The 20051-nt window shown below is 41.5% G+C and overlaps 1 pseudogene; it reads right to left on the bottom strand.

Moving 5' to 3' along the window:
• Positions 1-13446: 13446 nt before the first annotated feature.
• LOC120875369 overlaps positions 13447-20051 on the bottom strand; it is a 10270-nt pseudogene continuing 3665 nt past the window's right edge.

Raw genomic sequence — 20051 nt, 5'->3', positions numbered from 1 at the left:
CATGGCTTCCAGGGGAGGGGTGGCCCCCTTTGGGATGGGTGAGCTTGGTTGCATCCAGCCAAGTTTGTTTCTTAGAGGGACCCTGACAGCCTCTGGGGTGTAACTGCCCAGAGTGGAGACTGGATCTTGAGCAGACAAAATCCTGCAGGTTCTGGAGCAAGGAGAGCCACCTCCCCTCCCACCCCCATCCCCACCCTTACCCGGGGATGCTGACTTGAATGGAGTCCATGTGGATGGACCCCGCTGAGAAATCCCGGCGGTGGGTGTGACATCATCCAGTCACTTCTGGTTTCCTGGAAACCCAAGAACTTAGGGGAAGCTGAATCCTTTTCTAGAATTTCTATCTGGAAGCCACCAGTTTGGTTTCTGTTTTGAATCCAGTTAGCACAAGTGCATGAGAACAGCTGTCAGGTAATGTGTTCGAAAGTCTGAGGTGAGGGATCAATTACTGTTAAAGTTCTGGGAGGTATCTAATTGGCTACGGTTCCAGTTGAGTTTCAGTGTGATTTGTTAAGGTTGATAATGTAGCCATCAGCGCTACCCATAACCTCATGGAACCTGCCGATTTGTCTATCGACAGCCATCAAGTCTGGTATTTTTCAGTGATGAGTGAGCAGCACCGTAGAAAGGCAGTGGAGGGTAGTGGTTAAGAACACAGGCTCTGAGACCCACCGCCTGGGTTTGGGTCTCCCCTTTGCCTCTGGGTGTGGCCTCAGGCAAGCTCCGGAAGCTTTCTGTCCCTCAGTTTCCTTGTCTGTAAAATGGGGATGAAAATAGTATCTCACTCCTAGGTTTAATGTGATGATTGGATGAGTTAATAGATGTAAGGCATGTAGTACAGCCCACGGCAGCCCCATGGACTCAAGCGTCGGCTACTGTTAGTATCTCTTATTTTATTCCGATTCTTTAAAAATGAGCTTCCCTGGTGGCTCGGATGGTAAGAATCTGCCTGCAGTTTGGGGGAGACCTCAGTTTGATCCCTGGGTTGGGAAGATGCCCTAGAGAAGGGAACAGTTACCCACTCCTATTCTGGCCTAAAGGACAGGGGAGCCTGGCAGGCTACAGTCCAAGGGGTTGCAAAGAGTCGGACATAACCTAGCGACTTTTGCTAGAATTACATTTCGTTTATGTGGATTTTGCCATGTGTATTTGGAAGAAAAGTTAGTTCTTCCTTTCTGTGTCCTGACAGTGTGCCTAGGAAATGAGATGTTTTATGTTTTGGGACAGATGATTCTGGAAAGGTATTAGGGTTGGTACACAGAAACAGTCTTCCAGTACCGTAAATCTATACCCAGCATCAAGGCTTGGTAATTGGTTGATGAGTGATTGCCACACTCTCATCAAATTATCTTTGGTTGCTTCTACGTCCAGAGCCCGGGAGAAGGTTGTTGGAAAGTAGCCAGCATACGAATCTATAGTGTCCTTCCCTCTAGCATTCTCATATTCTCTGGAGCTGGGAAGCTGGTATATAGATTAAAAAAAAGATTTTGAAATTGCAATGGGTTTTCTGTTTCTTACAAGATTCCCCTTGTGTCCTCTCTGGTGGAGGCCCACCCGGTTTACTATCAACACTGAAGGACACGGTGCCATCCATGCCAGCCGTGAGATTTCAGTTGAGACACTTGATACCTTCTCAGAGGAGAACAAGAAACAGTGTCACAGACACCTCACTGGCTATTTCTTTAACTGATGGGATAGTGTCTGGAAAATGTTTTGAAAACACGGAAAGTGGCAAATTGGCCTGCTTAACACACAGAATTTGATGTCACACATTCTAAAGGTCAAAAATCTCCATGAACAAAGCAATCCAGAGGGTTTGATTCCTGTGTTGCCTTGGTACCTCCTAAATGTTTTACTGGCATCCTAGCGAAGGAGGCATTCATGTAATAGCTTTGAGTATACTTGCACCTAGCATCTCCTTATCTCGCCCCATGAGAGAAGTAGGTGCCTGGCACGGAGTCGACAGTCCTCAAGTTCCAACCCACAGATCTCAGTCTGCCTGGCTCTGTCCTCTCTCCCCTCCCCCTTCTCCCCACAACCCTTGGCTTGCCATGTGCTTCTTTGAGTGGAGGGGGAGATAGAGATACAGGAGGTACAGCTCCTGAGCCTTTGGAAGCAGGAGGGAGAGGATCGCCTTGAGGTCCTTTTAAAAAACTGGACAAAGTCTTGGTCTGACATGGGATCTCTCTTAATAGCGTGGGGGTTCCCCAGCAACCGTTGACCCAACTGACCCTCTTCATCATATGATGGAGAGACTCTGCTTCTCCAGGGTCCCCCCAAAAGCGTGTGGGACGGCAGGGGGAGGTGGCAGTGGTTGAAGCCATCCTAACCCCGGGTCCCCAGGGTGGTCCTGGGCAGAGGCTAAGGGGAGAGGATAGAAATCCTGGATGGTTTTGTGTTTGTTTATAAATTGGAGGGCAAGGGGGATAAGCTGTGAGAAAGTAAATGTGGCTTTGGAAAGGAAAGGCTTGTTTACATTTCCAAGGAGACCAGAGTGGGACTATAAAAGATAGCCCATCTCAATGACTGTGTCTCCGGGGGGTGATGATGCCTGTGGGTATCTGAGTGCTCATTATTTGACAGGCACTGTCGAGGATCAACCGGAGACCTGGGTGTGCATTTCTCAAGTGCAAACCCCGGGGTCCACGAAATATTTCCTATAACTCAGTTTCTGTCCAGGGTTCCCAGGTTTTTATCTACTCATAGAAACTGCATCCATTCAAGAGAATTCAGCCCATCTGGGTTTGCTTAGTGCACCTGGAAATTGGCAGCTTTCTGGTTTTGGAGCCCATCGCCCTGTCCCCACACATTTGGGTCTAAGCTCTGAGGGGCCATCGTGGACACTGGGGTGGGGGTGAGTGGTGGTCCTGGAGCTAGCTCTCTTGGATGGCGACCCTAGGGGTGCAGGGCCTTGTTTCAGCCTCCTGTATCTGTGGCCATCACAGGTCTGTTCTCCGGACCTCCCCGAGGGGGCCACAGCCCTGGGGCAGGTTTGCAGTCAGCTGACACGACAGAAGTGACTTAGCACGCTTGCAGGCATGCCCTTCCTTAACTAGGCCTGTGGGCAAGTCCTTGGGCCTCGCTGCCTGCCTGGCCCCCACAGGTCCAGCCGGGGCCTCGAGGTGCTCTGCAAAGTTGAGCTGCTCTCCCCTCTGCGTGGGTGCTAGCCTTGCCCCGGGACCACCGCCCTCTCCAGGGTGCAGCTGCCGTAGGCATCCTTTCAGCAAGTCTTCCTGCAAACCTACTCTTGTCTCAGCTCTTCGCTTTCCCGTCTTCTCCAAGGACACTGTCTGGTCTTTCTTTGCCTCTGGTCTCTTCTAACTGGGCCCCCAGGGCAGGCAGTGGACACCGCCGGGGCGAAGGTGGGTCGCAGGTAAAAGCACAGATGCATGTGTTTTCAGGTCTGCTATGTCAGTTGCACATTCTGATTGCTGCCATTATGCTCAGGTGGCGGCGGCATCCTCGTTCTGGAACCAGCAATGCCGAGGCACATACAGAGAGAGGTGATTTTGTCCTCTATCACGAGGAAGTAAATGGTTGAGTTGTGGGGGAGCTCAGAGCTAGGGTCTTTTCACCCCAGCTCCTGATGTGCCTAACCCCCAGGCCCTGGTGTCCAAGACGAATGCCTTCATAGGTGTGTGTTCTTCTAGGAGCAATATTGCGGTGCCTTGAGCTTTTCCTCTTTCTCCAGGGTTCCTTAAAGAGTAAATTAAATTTTTTATAAAAAAGGTTCTCCAGACTTCCTTAGGAGTTTTCTTACCATGCCTAGAAGGATCCAGAAGTCCCAGGAGCCCTGAGTCTGCAGACACCCTCTGATTAGACCCACGTTTCCTGAAGCTGCTGCTGCTACTGCTAAGCAGTCGTGTTCAAATTAATCAAGTATTTTCTTACTTTGTTCTGTTGTGCTGTGCCATAGTTACCAATTTCCATAGTTTTATTTCCTACTCTTTAAATGCATTATTGGTTATATTATTAGTTTAACTTACACTATATCATTTTATTTTAATATTTTAAATTTAATGTTTAATATATTGTAATATATTAATATATATTTAATTTCTGTGGGCTGAACTTGAAAACTTACCATAGTCAATTGCGTTATTTCTATGTAAAACATTTTCACCTTATGTTGGGGTTTAGCTGGTTATGAAGAAGGAAATGGCAACCCATTCAATTATTCTTGCCTGGAAAATCCTATGGACAAAGAAGCCTGGCAGACTACAGTCCATGGGGTTACAAAAGAATGGGATACAACTTACTAACTTAACAATAACAAACAGCTGGCTAACAATGGTGTGTGAGTTTCAGGTGAACAACAAGCAAAGTGATTCAGTTATATATGTATCTACTCTTTTTCAAATTCTTTTCCCACTGAGGTTATTACAGAATATTGAGCAGAACTCCCCTGTGCTATACAGGCATTATTTCTTTAGGAAAGTGCCTTTTGAGTTCCTCATCCAATGTCTAGACATCTTTTGAGAACTCATACTGGGTTTTGGTGCGAAAGTTATGTTCCAATATTACATTTCTGAAAATTCTCTCTCTGGCACATAATTTGAGAAAAAGGTTTTTTTTTTTTTTTAAATTTTATTTTCGCCTTAGAGTTTAGCTCCTGCAATAGTGTGTACTACTGAAAAATGCAGGCATGAAGTTTATATAACAGGATGGATTATTAAGAAAAACACGCGTGCGTGCTAAGTCGCTTCTGCAGTGTCCAAGTCTTTGTGACCCCGTGGACTGCAGTCTGCCAGGCCCCTTTGTCCATGGGGTTCTCCAGGCAAGAATACTGGAGTGGGTTGTGATGCCCTCTTCCAGGGGATCTTCCTGACCCAGGGGTCGAATCCATGTCTCCGTCTGCATTGGCAGCTGGGTTCTTAAGAGAAACACAGTAAGATAAATGGACATCTTTTCCTATCTTCATCCCAGGAAAGAAGCCAGTGGCATTGTTTTCCCGTTGTTATTCAGTCGCTCAGTTGTTTCCAACTCTTGGCAATCCCATGGCTGCAGCACACCCAGGCTTCCCTGTCCTTCACCATCTCCCAGAGCTTGCTCAAACTCATGTCCATGACTCGGCGATGCCATCCAACCATCTCATCCTCTGTTGTCCCCTTCTTCTCCTGCCCTCAATCTTTCCCAGCATCAGGGTCTTTTCTAGTGAGTCAGCTCTTCATATCAGGCGGCCAAAGTATTGGCGTTTCAGCTTCAGCATCAGTCTTTCCAATGAATATTCAGGACTGATTTCCTTTAGGATGGAGTGGTTTGATCTTCTTGCAGTGGAAGGAACTCTCAAGAGTCTTCTCCAACACCACAGTTCAAAAGCACCAATTTTTTGGTGCTTAGCCCTCTCTGTGGTCCAGCTCTCACATCCACACATGACTACTGGAAAAACCATAGCTTTGACTATATGGACATTTGTTGGTAAAGAAATGTCTCTGCTTTTAATATGCTGTCTAGGTTTGTCAGAGCTTTGTTTCCAAGGAGCAAGTGTTTTTTAAGTTCATGGCTGCAGTCACCATCTGCAATGATTTTGGAGCCCAGTGTTTCTCTTTTCCTCGTATTAGTGATTATTTGCATATATATTACAAGAAGACAAAAAGGACCGAATAAATCTGGGCTGTTTGGTAATAGATCCACCTTCAGCCAGTGGACACAGAGTTCCTAAGATCTCTTGAGGGATTTATGGCTGATAGTTGAGGGGTCTGGGATGGTAAGAAGGGTTTGGTGGAAGTGGCACAACCCGAAAAGATGGTTTGCATTTTCCTCCAAGACTGGGAAAGGAGAATGGGGTTACAGGGAAAGACTGGTACTCCACTGATGCGGCACCGGTGCTTGGTCCCATACCTGGATAATTCAGGCTAGGGTGCCATTTCACAGACTTCTCCAAAATTCCAGGGGTCACTGAGTGTACTTGATCCCAGCCTGGGGTTTATTTAACCTTCCCCCCGCCTTTTTTTTCTTTTTTAAACACACCAACCAGAGGTTTCATAGAAATATTAGTATAACCGGCATAGGAAAACTCTACAGAAACCCAAACCAAAATGCCAAGAGTTTTAGGGAAAGAGCAGAATTTTGACCCTTCCGCTCAGCCAGCCCCCAACTAAAAAGCAACACAGATGGTGAAGCAAGACAATAAGGGTTCATGTGCAGCCATAGGAGGAGAGCTGAGAGGGAGCGGCCGAGGCACACCCTGGGTCAGGGCAGATCCTGGCCTGGGAGGGCCTCACTCAATGGTGAGAGCTCAGTTTCTTTGCTGCCTTCAGGATGACCCTGAGGTGGCATTTACTGTCTAGAATTGCCCTGCAGGAGCAGGCTGGGGGCCGTCTTCTGTGGGTTTAGCCTGAGACTGCACCCCTGCCCGGCGTCTTCCCTGCTTGTCCCGTCCTGTGTGGTTTTCTCCTGGGAGTTCTTTCAAATGTGTCTGCACACCAATCTTTATGTTACAGTGTGCTTCTGGGGAACCCATCCTCAGCCATTCATTCTTCTTGACTCTGAGCTGCAGTGGAGGAAATGCTAGTGATTAGATCCTGCCTGACATGTAGAAGAGTTCTTTAATTGGAACAATCTTTTGAAAAAAAAAAAAAAGTTTCTTCTACCCAGAGGCATCAGGGGTTTGCTTCATGGGTGCCGTATTGGGTGACCAGGACCTAGGATAAAAGAGGGTCTCTATAGGAGCCTTGAGTGAAGACTGCTTCTGGCCATGGAATGACTGCCATCATAGGCAAAGGAACAAGGTGGCAGGCAATGCGAATGAAATTTGCAAATAGTAAAGTGCTATCAAAGGACTACATACTAGGGTAAAAGAGGACAAAAGGAGCGAAGAGAGAAAGAGAAACTAAAGTGCCGCGCTTGGTGTCAGTTATGTCTGGCTCTGCCACGCCAGGGACTGTATCCCGCCAGCCTCCTCTGTTCATGGGATCCTCCGGAAAGAATGCTGAAGCGGGTTCCAATGCCCTCCTCCCGGGATCTTCCCAACCCAGGGATTGAACCCAGGTCTCTGGCCTTGCAGGTGGATTCTTTACCATCTGAGCCCCCAGGGAAGCCCAAGAGAAACTAACAGTGAAGTACTAAATAGAGATGCCTCCTTGGGGGAGCCGTGGTAGCTGTTCTGTCTCCAAATCACGCCCCGATTTGCTTTGTAACAGAACTTAGTGGCTCAGAATAACAGCAGTTTTGTTTGTTTGTTTGCTTATAGCTCGGTAGTCTGGGCCAGGTTCCATGGGGACATCTTGTCTCTCTTCCATGTGATCCCAGCTCAGATGGCTCTACTGGGGCTGGAAGACTCACTTTCAAGACGGCTCTTTCCCTGGCTGGCAAGTTGCGGTTGGCTTTCAGTTCTTGTCCGTGAATTTCTGCAGGGAGCAGATTTTACTTCCTCACAGCGTGGAGTCCACGTTCCAAGACCAAGTGACCCAAGGGGCAGGAAGTGGAAACTGACTGTTTCTTAATATCTGTGCCTGGAAACTGGCACGGCATCCAGAGCATCACTTCTGTATTTTATCGAACAATCACAGAACCCAGATTCAAATGAAGGGGTCAAAGGCCCCACCTATCAATGACAGGGAGAGTGAACAAATTTTGCAGTCATGGTTTTAAAATGCCACAGATGTCTTCCATCAAGTTGAGACAACTGGAAATCTGAGAGACCTCTTCACACCTTCCATTTTCCTTTTTCTTATATTTAATGTACAACGAAGACTTGTTGAGGGTTTCCCAGGTGTCTCAGTGGTAGAGAATCTACCTGCCGATGCAGGAGATGTAGGTTCAGTCCCTGTATCAGAAAGATCCCCTTGAGAAGGAACTGGCAACCCACTCCAGTGTTCTTGCCTGGGAAATCCCATGGACAGAGAAACCTGGCAGGCTACAGTCCATGGGATTATAAAGAGTTGGGCATGACTGAGTATGCGTGCATGCACACACACACACACTGGACCAGTTGGTGGCTTTTTTTTTTTTATTTTTAATTGTTGTAAAATATACACAATGTTATCTTCACCTTTTGGCTGTTGTGAGTAGTGCTGCTGTGAATATGTGTATACAAGAGTTTGAACATCTGATTTCAGTTCCTTTGGATACATATCTAGGAGTGGAATTGCTGGCCCATATGGTAATTCAGTGTTTAACTTAAAGAGGAATCCTTAAGCCGTTTTCCGTATTGGTGGCACCATTTGGATTACCACTGACAATGTATGATGGTTCCAGTCTCTCCATAGCTTCAGTGATGCTTGTTATTTTCTGTGTGCCTGCCTGTGCGCTCAGTCACTTTAGTCATGTCCAACTGAGGAGCCCAAACTTGTCTCGTGCACTGCAGGAGGATTCTTTAACGCTGACCCACCAGGGAAGCCCTGTTATTTTCTACAGTAAGTGTAAAGTGGTAACTTGTGATTTTGGTTTGCATTTCCCTAGTGATTAATTGGAGAAGGCAATGGCACCCCACTCCAGCACTCTTGCCTGGAAAATCCCATGGACGGAGGAGCCTGGTGGGCTGCAGTCCATGGGGTCGCGAAGAGTGGGACACGACTGAGCGACTGCACTTTCACTTTTCACTTTCACGCATTGGAGAAGGCAACGGCAACCCACTCCAGTGTTCTTGCCTGGAGAATCCCAGGGACGGGGGAGCCTGGTGGGCTGCCGTCTCGGGGGTTGCACAGAGTTGGACACGACTGAAGCAACTTAGCAGCAGCGATTAATTATATTGAGCATATTTTCAAGTGTCTGCTGGTAATTTATCTTCTTTGAAGAAATGTCTATTCAAGCCATTTGGTCATTTTTAAAATTTGGTTATCCTTTTGTTGTTGACCTGTGAGAGTTTTTGATATATTCTGGACAGTAAACAGTTCCTAGATATATAATTAAAAATATTTTCCTCCAAGTTTCTGGGTTGTCATTTTACTCTCTTTACAGTGTCCTTTGGTGCATAGAAGTTTTACATTTTGATGAATTTTAATTGCTTTTTTCTTTTGTTGTTATTTTTGGTGTCACATCTAAGAATCCAGTGTTGAATTTTAGGTTATGAAGATTTACTACTATCTTCTTCTAAGAGTTTTATAGTTTTAGCTCTTACGTTTAAATTTTGATGATTTTTTAACTTAATTATGTATATGATGTGAGGTAAGTGTCAAGATTCATCCATGTGGGCCCATTGTATGTGAACATCAGTTGTCACCCCGCCATTTGTTGAAAAGAAGATTAATTCCTCATTAATTGGTTTTGTCCATTTACCAAAAATCCATTGCCCAAAGATGTATGAGTTTATTTCTGAGCTCTTAGTTCTATTTCATTGATCTATATGCCTATCCTTATGCCAGCACCACAAACCTTTGATTACTCTCAGAATTTGTACTAAGTTTTAAAATTGGGGAGTATATGTTCTCCAATTTTGTTATTCTTTTTTTCAAGATTACTTTGGCTATCTGGAGTCCCTTGAAATTTCAGATGGATTTTGGGATCAGCTTTTCCATTTCTGAAAAAAAGGCTCCTGAGAGTTTGGTAGAGATTGCACTAAGTCTGTAGATTGACTCAGGGAGTGGTAATAATATTACTAAGTCTTTCAACCCATAAACACAGGTCTTTAATTTCTTTGAGTAATGTTTTGTAGGACTCATTACTGTACCTCCCTGGTTTAATTTACTCGTAAGTGTTCAGTCCTTTTAGATAGTATTATAACTGAAATTGTTTAATTTCCTTTTCAGATTGTTCATTGCTAGTGTTTAAAAATATAACAGATAATTATGTTGATCTTATCCCATAACTTTGTTGAATTCATTTATTGGCTCCAATGGTTTTTTTTTTTTTTTGGTGTGTGGATTCTTCAAGATTTTCTCTGTATAAGATCATGTCTTCTGGAAATAGAGATAATTTTATTTCTTTCTTTCCAAGTTGGGTGTCCTTTATTTCTTTTTTCTTTCTTTATTGGCCTGCCTAGAACTTATGGACAATGTTAAATAGAAGTGGCAAAAGTTGGCATTCTTATCTTGTTCCAGGAAAACCGTCAGTCTTTCACCATTGAGTTTATTACTTGTGTATTTTTTAAAAATAAATACTTTTTACCATGTTGAAGCAGTTTCCTTTATTCCTAGTTTATTGTTTTTTTTAAATCATAAAAGGATGTTGAATTTTGTCAATTTTCTTTCCATATCAATTGAGGTGATCATGTGGTATTTTCTTCCTTTGTATTAATGTGCTTTGTTATATTAATTGATTTTTGTATGCTGACTACACTTGCATTCCTGAGATAAATCCCACCTGGTCACAGAGGATAACCATTTCAGCATGCTGCTGCATTTGTTCTGATAATGATTTGTTGAGGATTTTTGCATTTGTATGCATAAGGGCTGTAGGGTTTTTTTGGATGGTTTTGATGTCTTTGTCTGGCTTTAGTATTAAGGTAATGCTGGCTTCATAGAAAAAGTTAGGAACCATTCTTTTCTCTTAAATTTTTGAGAAGATTTTGAGAAAGATTGGTGGCAATTCTTCTTTGCATGATTGGTTGAATTCACCAGTGAAGCCATTTGGTCCTGAGTTTTTGTTGTTATTGTGGAGTTTTTATTATTGATTCAATCTCTGTGCTGGTTATAAGTTTATCTTATGATTCTGTTTCTTCTTGAGTCAGTTTTGGTACTTTGTGTGTTTCTAAGAACTTGTCCATTTTATCTAAGTTATTTGATTTATTGGCAAATTATTTTTCTTAATATTCTCTTATAATTCTTCCTGTGAAGTTTGTGGTATGTCTCCATTTTCATTTTAGATTCTAGTAATTTTAGTCTCCGCACCACCTCCACCACCTTCCACCACTGGTCTAGCTATAGGCTTGTCAGTGTTGTTGATCTTTTAAAAGAATCAGCTTCTGGTTTTGTTGATTTTCCTTACCGTTTTTCTAGTCTCTTGTTTATTGACACTTTAATTTTTACTTCCTCTTTTTGAAGTTTTGGATTTAGTTGCCCTTCCTTTTTTTTTTTTGATTTCCTAAAGATGTAAGGTTAGGTTATTGATTTGAGATCTTATTAAAAAAAATTTTTTTTTTCTTTTGGGCCATGCTGTGTGGCTTGTGGGATCTTAGTTCCCCAACCAGGGATAGAACCCAGGCCCTCAGCTGTGAAAGTGTAGAATCATAACCACTGGACAGCCAGAGATTTCTGGAGATCTTATTTTTTTAAAGGTTAAATGATTTATGCAATCTGAAGAGAAATCAGAGTATTGAGATCTAATTTTTTAACAAAGACATTTAAAGCTATAAATTTCCCTTTGAAAGCTACTTTCACTGCATTCGGTAGATTTTATGTTTTCATATTTATCTCAAAAAATTTGTTAAAATCTCTGTGATTTTTTCTTTGACTCATCGATTGTTTAAGAGTATGTTCTTAAATTTCTGAATTTTTGTGAATTTCCCAGGTTTCCTTCTCTATTGATTTATCTTCTAGTTTGCTGATTATTTCCTCTGTTCAAATCTATCATTGAGCCCATCAGGTAATTTTTTTCATCTAAATCATTGTAATTTTCAACATCAGACTTTCTGTGTGGTTCCCTTTTGTAATTTCTATCTATTATCTCTTATTTGTTTAGACATTGTTCTCCTGCTTTCTTTTATTTCCTTGTGCATGGTTTCCTTTAGTTCTTTGAACATATTTAAGACAGTTTATTTGATCTAAAGTCTTTGTCTAGTAAATCCAATGTTTGACCTTCCTCAGGAATGATTTCTAATTCTTTTCTTTCTCTTTTGCAAATGAGCCATATTCTCTTGTTTCTTTATATGTCACTTATTTTTTTTCCCCCAGAAATGAACACTTTGCATATCATAATATGGTACTGGAAATCAGAATTTTACCTCTGTGAGTTCTCTTACTGCTTAGGATGGGATGTTGTTTGTTTAGTGATTCTTCTGAACCACTTTCTAAAAGACCATGGGCTTTGTCATGTTTGACCGTTGAAGTCTCATCTTGTTTGTTAATCAAGAAAGTAATCATTTGACAGAGATTTCCTTAAAGGAAAAGAGTCAAAGAGGAAAAGAAAAAGAAAACGCTCCTGGTCTTTCCTGATTGGCTCTGTCACTGATTGGGCCCCTTCTTCAATGCTAAGCCAGGTCTTTCACGACTCCGACTTGGCCATCATTCTCTGTGTGGAGCTTCAAGGTCAGGCAGGCATCCCTGGTATCTCAGATGGTAACCTGTAATGCGGGAGACCTGGGTTTGATCCCTGGATCGGGAAGATCCCCTGGAGAAGGAAACGGCAACCCACTCCAGTACTCTTGCCTGGAAAATTCCATGGACGGAGGAGTCTGGTAGGCTACAGCCCATGGGTTAGCGAAGAGTCAGACATGACTGAGCAACTTCACCTTAAACTCAGAGGTGAAAACTTAGGGTCTTAGATATTTTGCAGGCGTGGGACACACACATGTCTCTCCTGATTGCCTATGCCATATGCAGACGGCACCCAAAGTCTTTATGCCCCCATGCACCTCCGCCCTGAACTTCCCTTATCCAGGCTACTCAGTCCATCCATTGCAGGCCCTGTCTGCTATCCCCTGCTTTGTGTGTGTGTGTGTGTATATGTTAGTTGCTTAATCATGTGCGACTCTTTGCGACCCTATGGACTGCAGCCCTTCAGGCTCCTCTGTCTATGAGATTCTCTAGGCAAGAGTACTGGGGCAGGTTGCCTTGCCCTCCTCCAGGGGATTGCCTGAAGGGATCAAACCTGGGTCTCCTGCATTATAGGCAGATTCTTTACTGCTTAGCCACCAGGGAAGGCCCATCCCCTACTCTAGGGACCTGCAAATAGAACATTCGCCTTTAAATGCTTCTGACAAACACCACCTGGGAAGCTACCCTAACCCTGAGAAAGTTCTAAGACTCATCTCACAAGGATCCATCAGACGGGTCAAATCACACAAAGACAGTTCCTAGAGACCAGGATCAGTGTTGCCCTGTTTGACACCAGCAAGCCCACACCAAGAATCCGGACCACCATCCTCATGCCTGCTGATGAGGTAGGGGTTGGGGGATAATAAGTAGGTAAATTAAAATGTCACAGTGGGTTTTTTGGGCTGCAAGGAGATCAAACCAGTCAATCAGAAAGGAAATCAGTCCTGAACATTCATTGGAAGGATTGATGCTGAAGCTGAAGCTCAAAAACTTTGGCCACCTGATGCGAAGAGCTGACTCATTGGAAAAGACTCTGAGGCTGGGAAAGATTGAAGGTGGGAGGAGAAGGGGATGACAGAGGATGAGATGGTTGGATGGCATCACTGACTCAGTGGACTTAAGTTTGAGCAAGATTCAGGAGTTGGTGAAGGACAGGGAAGCCTGGCGTGCTGCAGTCCATGGGGTTGCAAAGAGTCAGACATGACTGGGCAATTGAAATGAACTGAACTGAACTGCACTGAACTGTGTTTTTTTTTAGAATGAAAATTGTGTTTCTTCTTTCCTTTTTTTTTTTTTTTTTTGTTTATCTGAAAAGGCTTATTGTGCACAGTGGGGAAGGGCTCAGTCCTTCTTGGTTGCCGCTTTCCTCATGGAGGCCATGGCATTGCTCAGCTCCTCTCTCTTCCTCTTGGCACTTTTGTGTGTCCCCACCCTTTTTTTTTCTTTATTTTAAAAAAAAATTATGTTAATTGGAGGCTAATTACATTCTTTTTTTAATTCATTTTTTATTGAAGGATAATTAATTGCTTTACAGAATTTTGTTGTTTTCTGTCAAACCTCAGCATGACTCAGCCATAGGTATATGTATATCCCCTCCCTTTTGAACCTCTCATCTCCCTCCCCATCCCAGCCCTCTAGGTTGACACAGAGCCCCTGTTTGAGTTCCCTGAGCCATACAGCAAATTCCTGTTGGCTATCTATTTTACGTACGATAATGTAAGTTTCCATGTTATTCTTTCCATACATCTCACCCCCTCCTCCCATCTCCCTATGTCCATAAGTCTGTTCTCTATGTCTGTTTCTCCATTGCTGCCCAGTAAATACTTCAATACCATTTTTCTAGATTCTGTATATATGGGTTAGAATACAGTATTTATCCTTCTGTTTCTGACTCACTTCACTGTTTAATAGATTCTAGGTTTACCCACCTCATTAAAACTGATTCAAATGCGTTCCTTTTTATGGCTGAGTAATATTCCATTGTGTATACGTACCACCACTTTTTTATCCATTCATCTGTCATTGGACATCTAGGTTGCTTCCATGTTCTAGCTATTGTAAATAGTGCTGCAATGAACAATTTTCAACTTTTGTTTCCTCAGGGTATATGCCTAGGAGTGGGATTGCTGCGTCATATGGTGGTTTTATTCCTAGTTTTTTAAGGAATCTCCATACCATCTTCCGTGGTGGCTGTATCAATTTACATTCCCACCAACAATGCAGGAGCGTTCCCTTTTCTCCACACCCTCTCCAGCATTTATTGTTTGTAGACTTTTTGATGATGGCCATTCTGACTGGTGTGAGGTGATATCTCATTGTAGTTTTGATTTGCATTTCTCTAATAATGAGCAATGTTGAGCATCTTTTCATGTGTTTGTTAGTCATCTGTAGGTCTTCTTTGGAGAAATGTCTGTTTAGGTTGTTTTCCCACTGTTTGGTTGGGTTGTTTGTTTTTCTGGTATTGAGTTGTATGAGTTGCTTGTTTAGTTTGGAAATTAATCCTTTGTCAGTTTCATTTGCTATTATTTTCTCCTATTCTGAGGGCTTTCTTTTCACCTTGCTTATAGTTTACTTTGCTGTGCAAAAGCTTTTAAGTTTAATCAGGTCCCACTTGTTTACTTATGTTTTTATTTCCATTACTCTAGGAGGTGGGTCGTAGAGGATCTTGCTCTGATTTATGTAATTGTTTTGCTTATGTTCTCCTCTAAGAGTTTTATAGCTTCTGGTCTTACATTTAGGTCTTTAATCCATTTTGAGTTTATCTTTGTGTATGGTGTTATGAGGTGTTCTAATTTCATTCTTTTACATGTAGCTGTCCAGTTTTCCCAGCACCATTTGTTGAAGAGGCTGTCTTTGTCCAATTGTATATTCTTGCCTTCTTTGTCAAAAATAAGGTATCCATAGGTTTTTGGACTTTCTATCTTGTTCCATTGGTCTATATTTCTGTTTTTGTGCCAGTACCATACTGTCTTGATGACTGTAACTTTGTAGTATAATCTGAAGACAGGAAGGTTGATTCCTCCAGCTCCATTCTTTCTCAAGACTGGTTTGGCTATTCGTGGTCTTTTGTGTTTCCATATGAGTTGTGAAATTTTTCTAGTTCTGTGTAAAATGCCATTGGTAATTTGATAAGGATCACATTAAATCTGTAGATTGTGTTTGGTAGTATAGTCATTTTCACAATATTGATTCTTCCTACCTAGGAACATGAAATATCTCTCCCTCTGTTTGTGTCATTTTTGATTTCTTTCATTAGTGTCTTATAATTTTCTGTGTACAGATCTTTTGTCTCCTTAGGTCAGTTTATTCCTAGTTATTTAATTCTTTTTGTTGCAATGGTGAATGGGATTGATTCCTTAACTTCTCTTTCTGAATTTCATTGTTAGTATATAGAAATGTAAGTGATTTCTGTGTATTGATTTTGTATCCTGCAACTTTGCTAAATTCACTGATTAGGGTTCTCTATGTATAGTATCATGTCATCTGCAAACAGTGAGAGCTTTACTTCTTCTTTTTTGATCTGGATTCCTTTTATTTCTTTTTCTTCTCTGATTGCTGTAGCTAGGACTTCCAGAAGTATGTTGAATAATAGTGGCAAAAGTGGGCACCCTTGTTTTGTTCCTGATCTGAGGGGGAATTCTTTCAGTTTTTCACCATTGAGAATAATGTTTGCTGTAGGCTTATCATATACGGCTTTTACTATGTTGATGTAGATTCCTTCTATGCCCATTTGTTGAAGAGTTATAACCATAAATGGGTGTTGAATTTTGTCAAAGGCTTTTTCTGCATCTATTGAGATTATCATATGGTTTTTATCTTTCAATTTTTTAATATGGTGTATCACACAGATTGATTTGCATGTATTGAAGAATCCTTGCATCCCTGGAATAAACCCAACTTGATTATGGTGTATGAGTTTTTGATGTGTTGCTGAATTCTGTTTGCTAAAATATTGTTGAGGATTTTTGCATCTACATTCATCAGTGAAATTGGACTATACTTTCCTTTTTTTGTGTTGTCTTTGGTTTTGGTATCAGGGTGATGGTGGCCCTGAGGAATGAATTTGGAAGTGTCCCTTTCTCTGCAATTTTTTGAAAGAGTTTTAGAAGGATAGGCATTAGCTCTTCTCTAAATGTTTGATAGAATTCTCTTGTGAAGCCATCTGGTCCTGGGCTTTTTGTTTTTTGGGATATTTTTGATCATAGCTTCAATTTCAGTGCTTATATAATTGGGTTGTTCATAATTTCTATTTCTTCCTGGTTCAGCATTGGAAGATTGAACTTTTCTAAGAATCTGTCCATTTCCTCCCGGTTATCTATTGTATTGCCATATAGTTGTTCATAATTAGTTCAGTCGCTCAGTTGTGTCTGACTCTTTGCGACCCCATGAATCGCAGCACGTCAGGCCTCCCTGTCCATCACCAACTCCCGGAGTTCACTCAAACTCATGTCCATCGAGTCGGTGATGCCATCCAGCCATCTCATCCTCTGTCATCCCCTTCTCTTCCTGCCCGCAATTCCTCCTAGCATCAGAGTCTTTTCCAAAGAGTCAACTCTTCGCATGAGGTGGCCAAAGTATTGGAGCTTCAGCTTCAACATCAGTCCTTCCAAAGAACACCCAGGACTGATTTCTTTTGGAATGGAGTGGTTGGATCTCCTTGCAGTCCAAGGGACTCTCAAGAGTCTTCTCCAACACCACAGTTCAAAAGCATCAGTTCTTTGGCACTCAGCTTTCTTCACAGTCCAACTCTCACATCCACACATGACCACTGGAAAAACCATAGCCTTGACTAGACAGACCTTTGTTGGCAAAGTAATGTCTCTGCTTTTGAATATGCTGTCTAGGTTGGTCATAACTTTCCTTCCAAGGAGTAAGCGTCTTAATTTCATGGCTGCAATCACCATCTGCAGTGATTTTGGAGCCCCCCAAAATAAAGTCTGACACTGTTTCTGCTGTTTCCCCATCTATTTTGCATGAAATGATGGGACCATGAAGATTCCATGATCTTAGTTTTCTGAATGTTGAGCTTTAAGTCAACTTTTTCACTCTCTTCTTTCGCTTTCATCAAGAACCTTTTTAGTTCCTCTTCACTTTCTGCCATAAGGGTGGTGTCATCTGCATATCTGAGGTTATTGATATTTCTCCAGGCAATCTTGATTCCAGTTTGTGATATGTTGTTCGTAATAGTCTCTTATAATCCTTTGTATTTCGGCATTGTCTGTTGTAACCTCTCCTTTTTCATTTCTAATTTTGTTGATTTGATTATTCTCTCTTTTTTTTCTTGATGAGTCTGGCTAAAGGTTAGTCAGTTTTGTTTATCTCCTCAAAGAACCAGCTTTTAGTTTTATTAATCTTTACTATTGTTTCTTTCATTTCTTTTTCATGTATTTCTGCTCAGATCTTTATGAGTTTTTTCCTTCTACTAATTTTTTTTTCTTCTTTTTCCAGTTGTTTTAGGTGTAAAATTAGGTTGTCTATTCAATGTTTTCCTTGGTTTTTGGAGGTAGGATTGTATCACTATAAACTTCCCTCTTAGAAATGCTTTTGCTGCATCCCATAGAGTTTGAGTTGTTGTGATCTCATTGTCATTTGTTTTTAGAAATTATTTTATTTTCCTTTTGGTTTCTTCAGTAACCTGTTGGTTATTTAGAAACACATTGTTTAATTTCCATGTGTTTGTGTTTCTTACACTTTTTTTCTTGTAATTGATATTTAGCCTCAGCATTGTGGTTGGAGAAGATGCTTTGTACGATTTCAATTTTTAAAAATTTACTGAGGTTTGATTTGTAATCCAAGATGTGGTCTATCCTGGAGAATGTTCCATGTGCACTTGAGAAGAAGGTATATTCTTTTGCATTTGGATGGAATGTCCTGAAGATATCAATGAGATCCATCTCATCTAATGTATCATTTAAAGTTTGTGTTTCCTTATTGATTTTCTGTTTTGATGATCTGTCTGTTGGTGTGAGTGGGTTGTGTTACTGTCAATTTCTCCTTTTATGTCTGTTAGTGTTTGTTTTATGTATTGAGGTGCTCCTATGTTGGGTGCATAGATATTTACAATTGTTACAATCCTCTTGGATTGATCCCTTGGTCGTTATGTAGTGTCCTTCCTTATATCTTGTAATCTTCTTTATTTTAAGGTGTATTTTGTCTGATATGAGAATTGCTACTTCAGCTTTCTTTTGCTTCCCATTTGCATGGAATATATTTTTCCATCCTCTCACTTTCAGTCTATATGTGTCTTTGGGTCTGAAGTGGGTTTTTTGTAGATAGCATGTATATGGGTCTTTTTTTTTCTATCCATTCAGCTAGTCTGTGTCTTTTGATTGGAGCCTTTAATCCATTTACGTTTAAAGTAATTATTGATATATATGTTCCTATTGCCATTTTATTAATTGTTTGGGGTTGATTTTGTAGATCTTTTTTTTTCTGTTGTATTTCTTGACTATATAAGTCCCTTTAACATTTGTTGAGTGACTGAACTGAACTAAACTGAACATTTGTTGTAAAGCTGGTTTGGTGGTACTGAATTCTCTGAACTTTTGCTTGTCTGAAAACTTTTTATTTCTCCATCAGTTTTGAATGAGATACTTGCCAGGTATGGTAATCTTGGTTGTAGACTTTTCCCTTTCAGTACTTTAAATATACCCTCCCATTCCCTTCTGGCCTGCAGAGTTTCTGCTGAAAGATCAGCTGGCAAGTGCATTCAGCTTCCCTTGTGTGTTAGTTATTGCTCCTCCCTTGCTGCTTTCAGTATTCTTTCTTTGTGTTTAGTCTTTGTTAGTTTGATTAGTATGTGTCTTGGCATGTTTCTCCTTGGATTTATCCTGTATGGGACTCTTCATGCTCCTTGGACTTGAGTGACTATTTCCTTTTCCATGCTGGGGAAATTTTCAACTATAATCTCTTCAAAAGTTTTCTCATACCCTTTCTTTTTCTCTTCTTCTTCTGGGACCCCTATAATTTGAATGTTTGCCTTTGATATGGTCCCAGAGGTCTCTGAGACTCTCCTTAGCTCTTTTCATTCCTTTTATTCTGCCCTTCAGAAGTTATTTCCACAATTTTATCTTCCAGCTCACTGATTCGTTCTTCTGCTTCAAATATTCTGCTATTGATTCCTCCTAGAGTATTTTTAATTTCAGTAGTTGTGTTGTCTGTCTCTGTATGTTTATTCTTTAATTATTCTAGGTCTTTATTAATTGATTCTTGCATTTTCTCCATTTTGTTTTCAAGGTTTTTGATCATCTTTACTATCATTTTTCTCAATTCTTTTTCAGGTAGTTTGCCTATTTCCTCTTCATTTATTTGTACTTTTGTGTTTCTAGTGTGCTTCATTTGTGCTGTATTTCTCTGCCTTTTCATTATTATTTTTTTTTTAAGTTATTGTGCTTGAAGCCTCCTTTTCCCAAGCTTCAAGGAAAGTTGAATTCTTTCCTTGAAGAAGGTTGAATTCTTCTTCCTTTTGGTTTCTTCCATCCTAAGGTTGGTCCAGTGGTTGGTGTGAGCTTCGTATCAGGTGAGATTTCTGCTGAGTTTTTGTTTCCTTTTTTCCCTCTGATGGCAAGGCTGACTGAGGTGGTGATCCTGTCTGCTGATGGTTGGGTTTCTATTTTTGTTTTGATTGTTGTTTAGGTGAGACGTCCTGCACAGGGTGCTACTGGTGGTTGGGGGATGCTGGGTCTTGTACCCAAGTGGGTTCCTTTGTGTGAGTTCTCACTGTTTGATACTCCTTAGGGTTGGTTCTCTGGTAGTCTAGGGTCTTGGAGTCAGTGCTCCCACTCTAAAGGTGCAGGGTTTGATCTCTGGCAAGGAACAAAGATTCTACAAGTGGTTTGATGTGGCGTTAAATGAGATTAAAACAAATATCCAAAAATAAGAAACCAAAGATGAATCCCAGACAAATGGTAGTTACAA

Source organism: Oryx dammah, unplaced genomic scaffold (assembly GCF_014754425.2).
Source record: "Oryx dammah isolate SB20612 unplaced genomic scaffold, SCBI_Odam_1.1 HiC_scaffold_16, whole genome shotgun sequence".
Taxonomy (NCBI): domain Eukaryota; kingdom Metazoa; phylum Chordata; class Mammalia; order Artiodactyla; family Bovidae; genus Oryx; species Oryx dammah.
The sequence above is the reverse complement of the archived record's forward strand: the minus strand, read 5'-3'. Positions and strand labels throughout refer to the sequence as shown.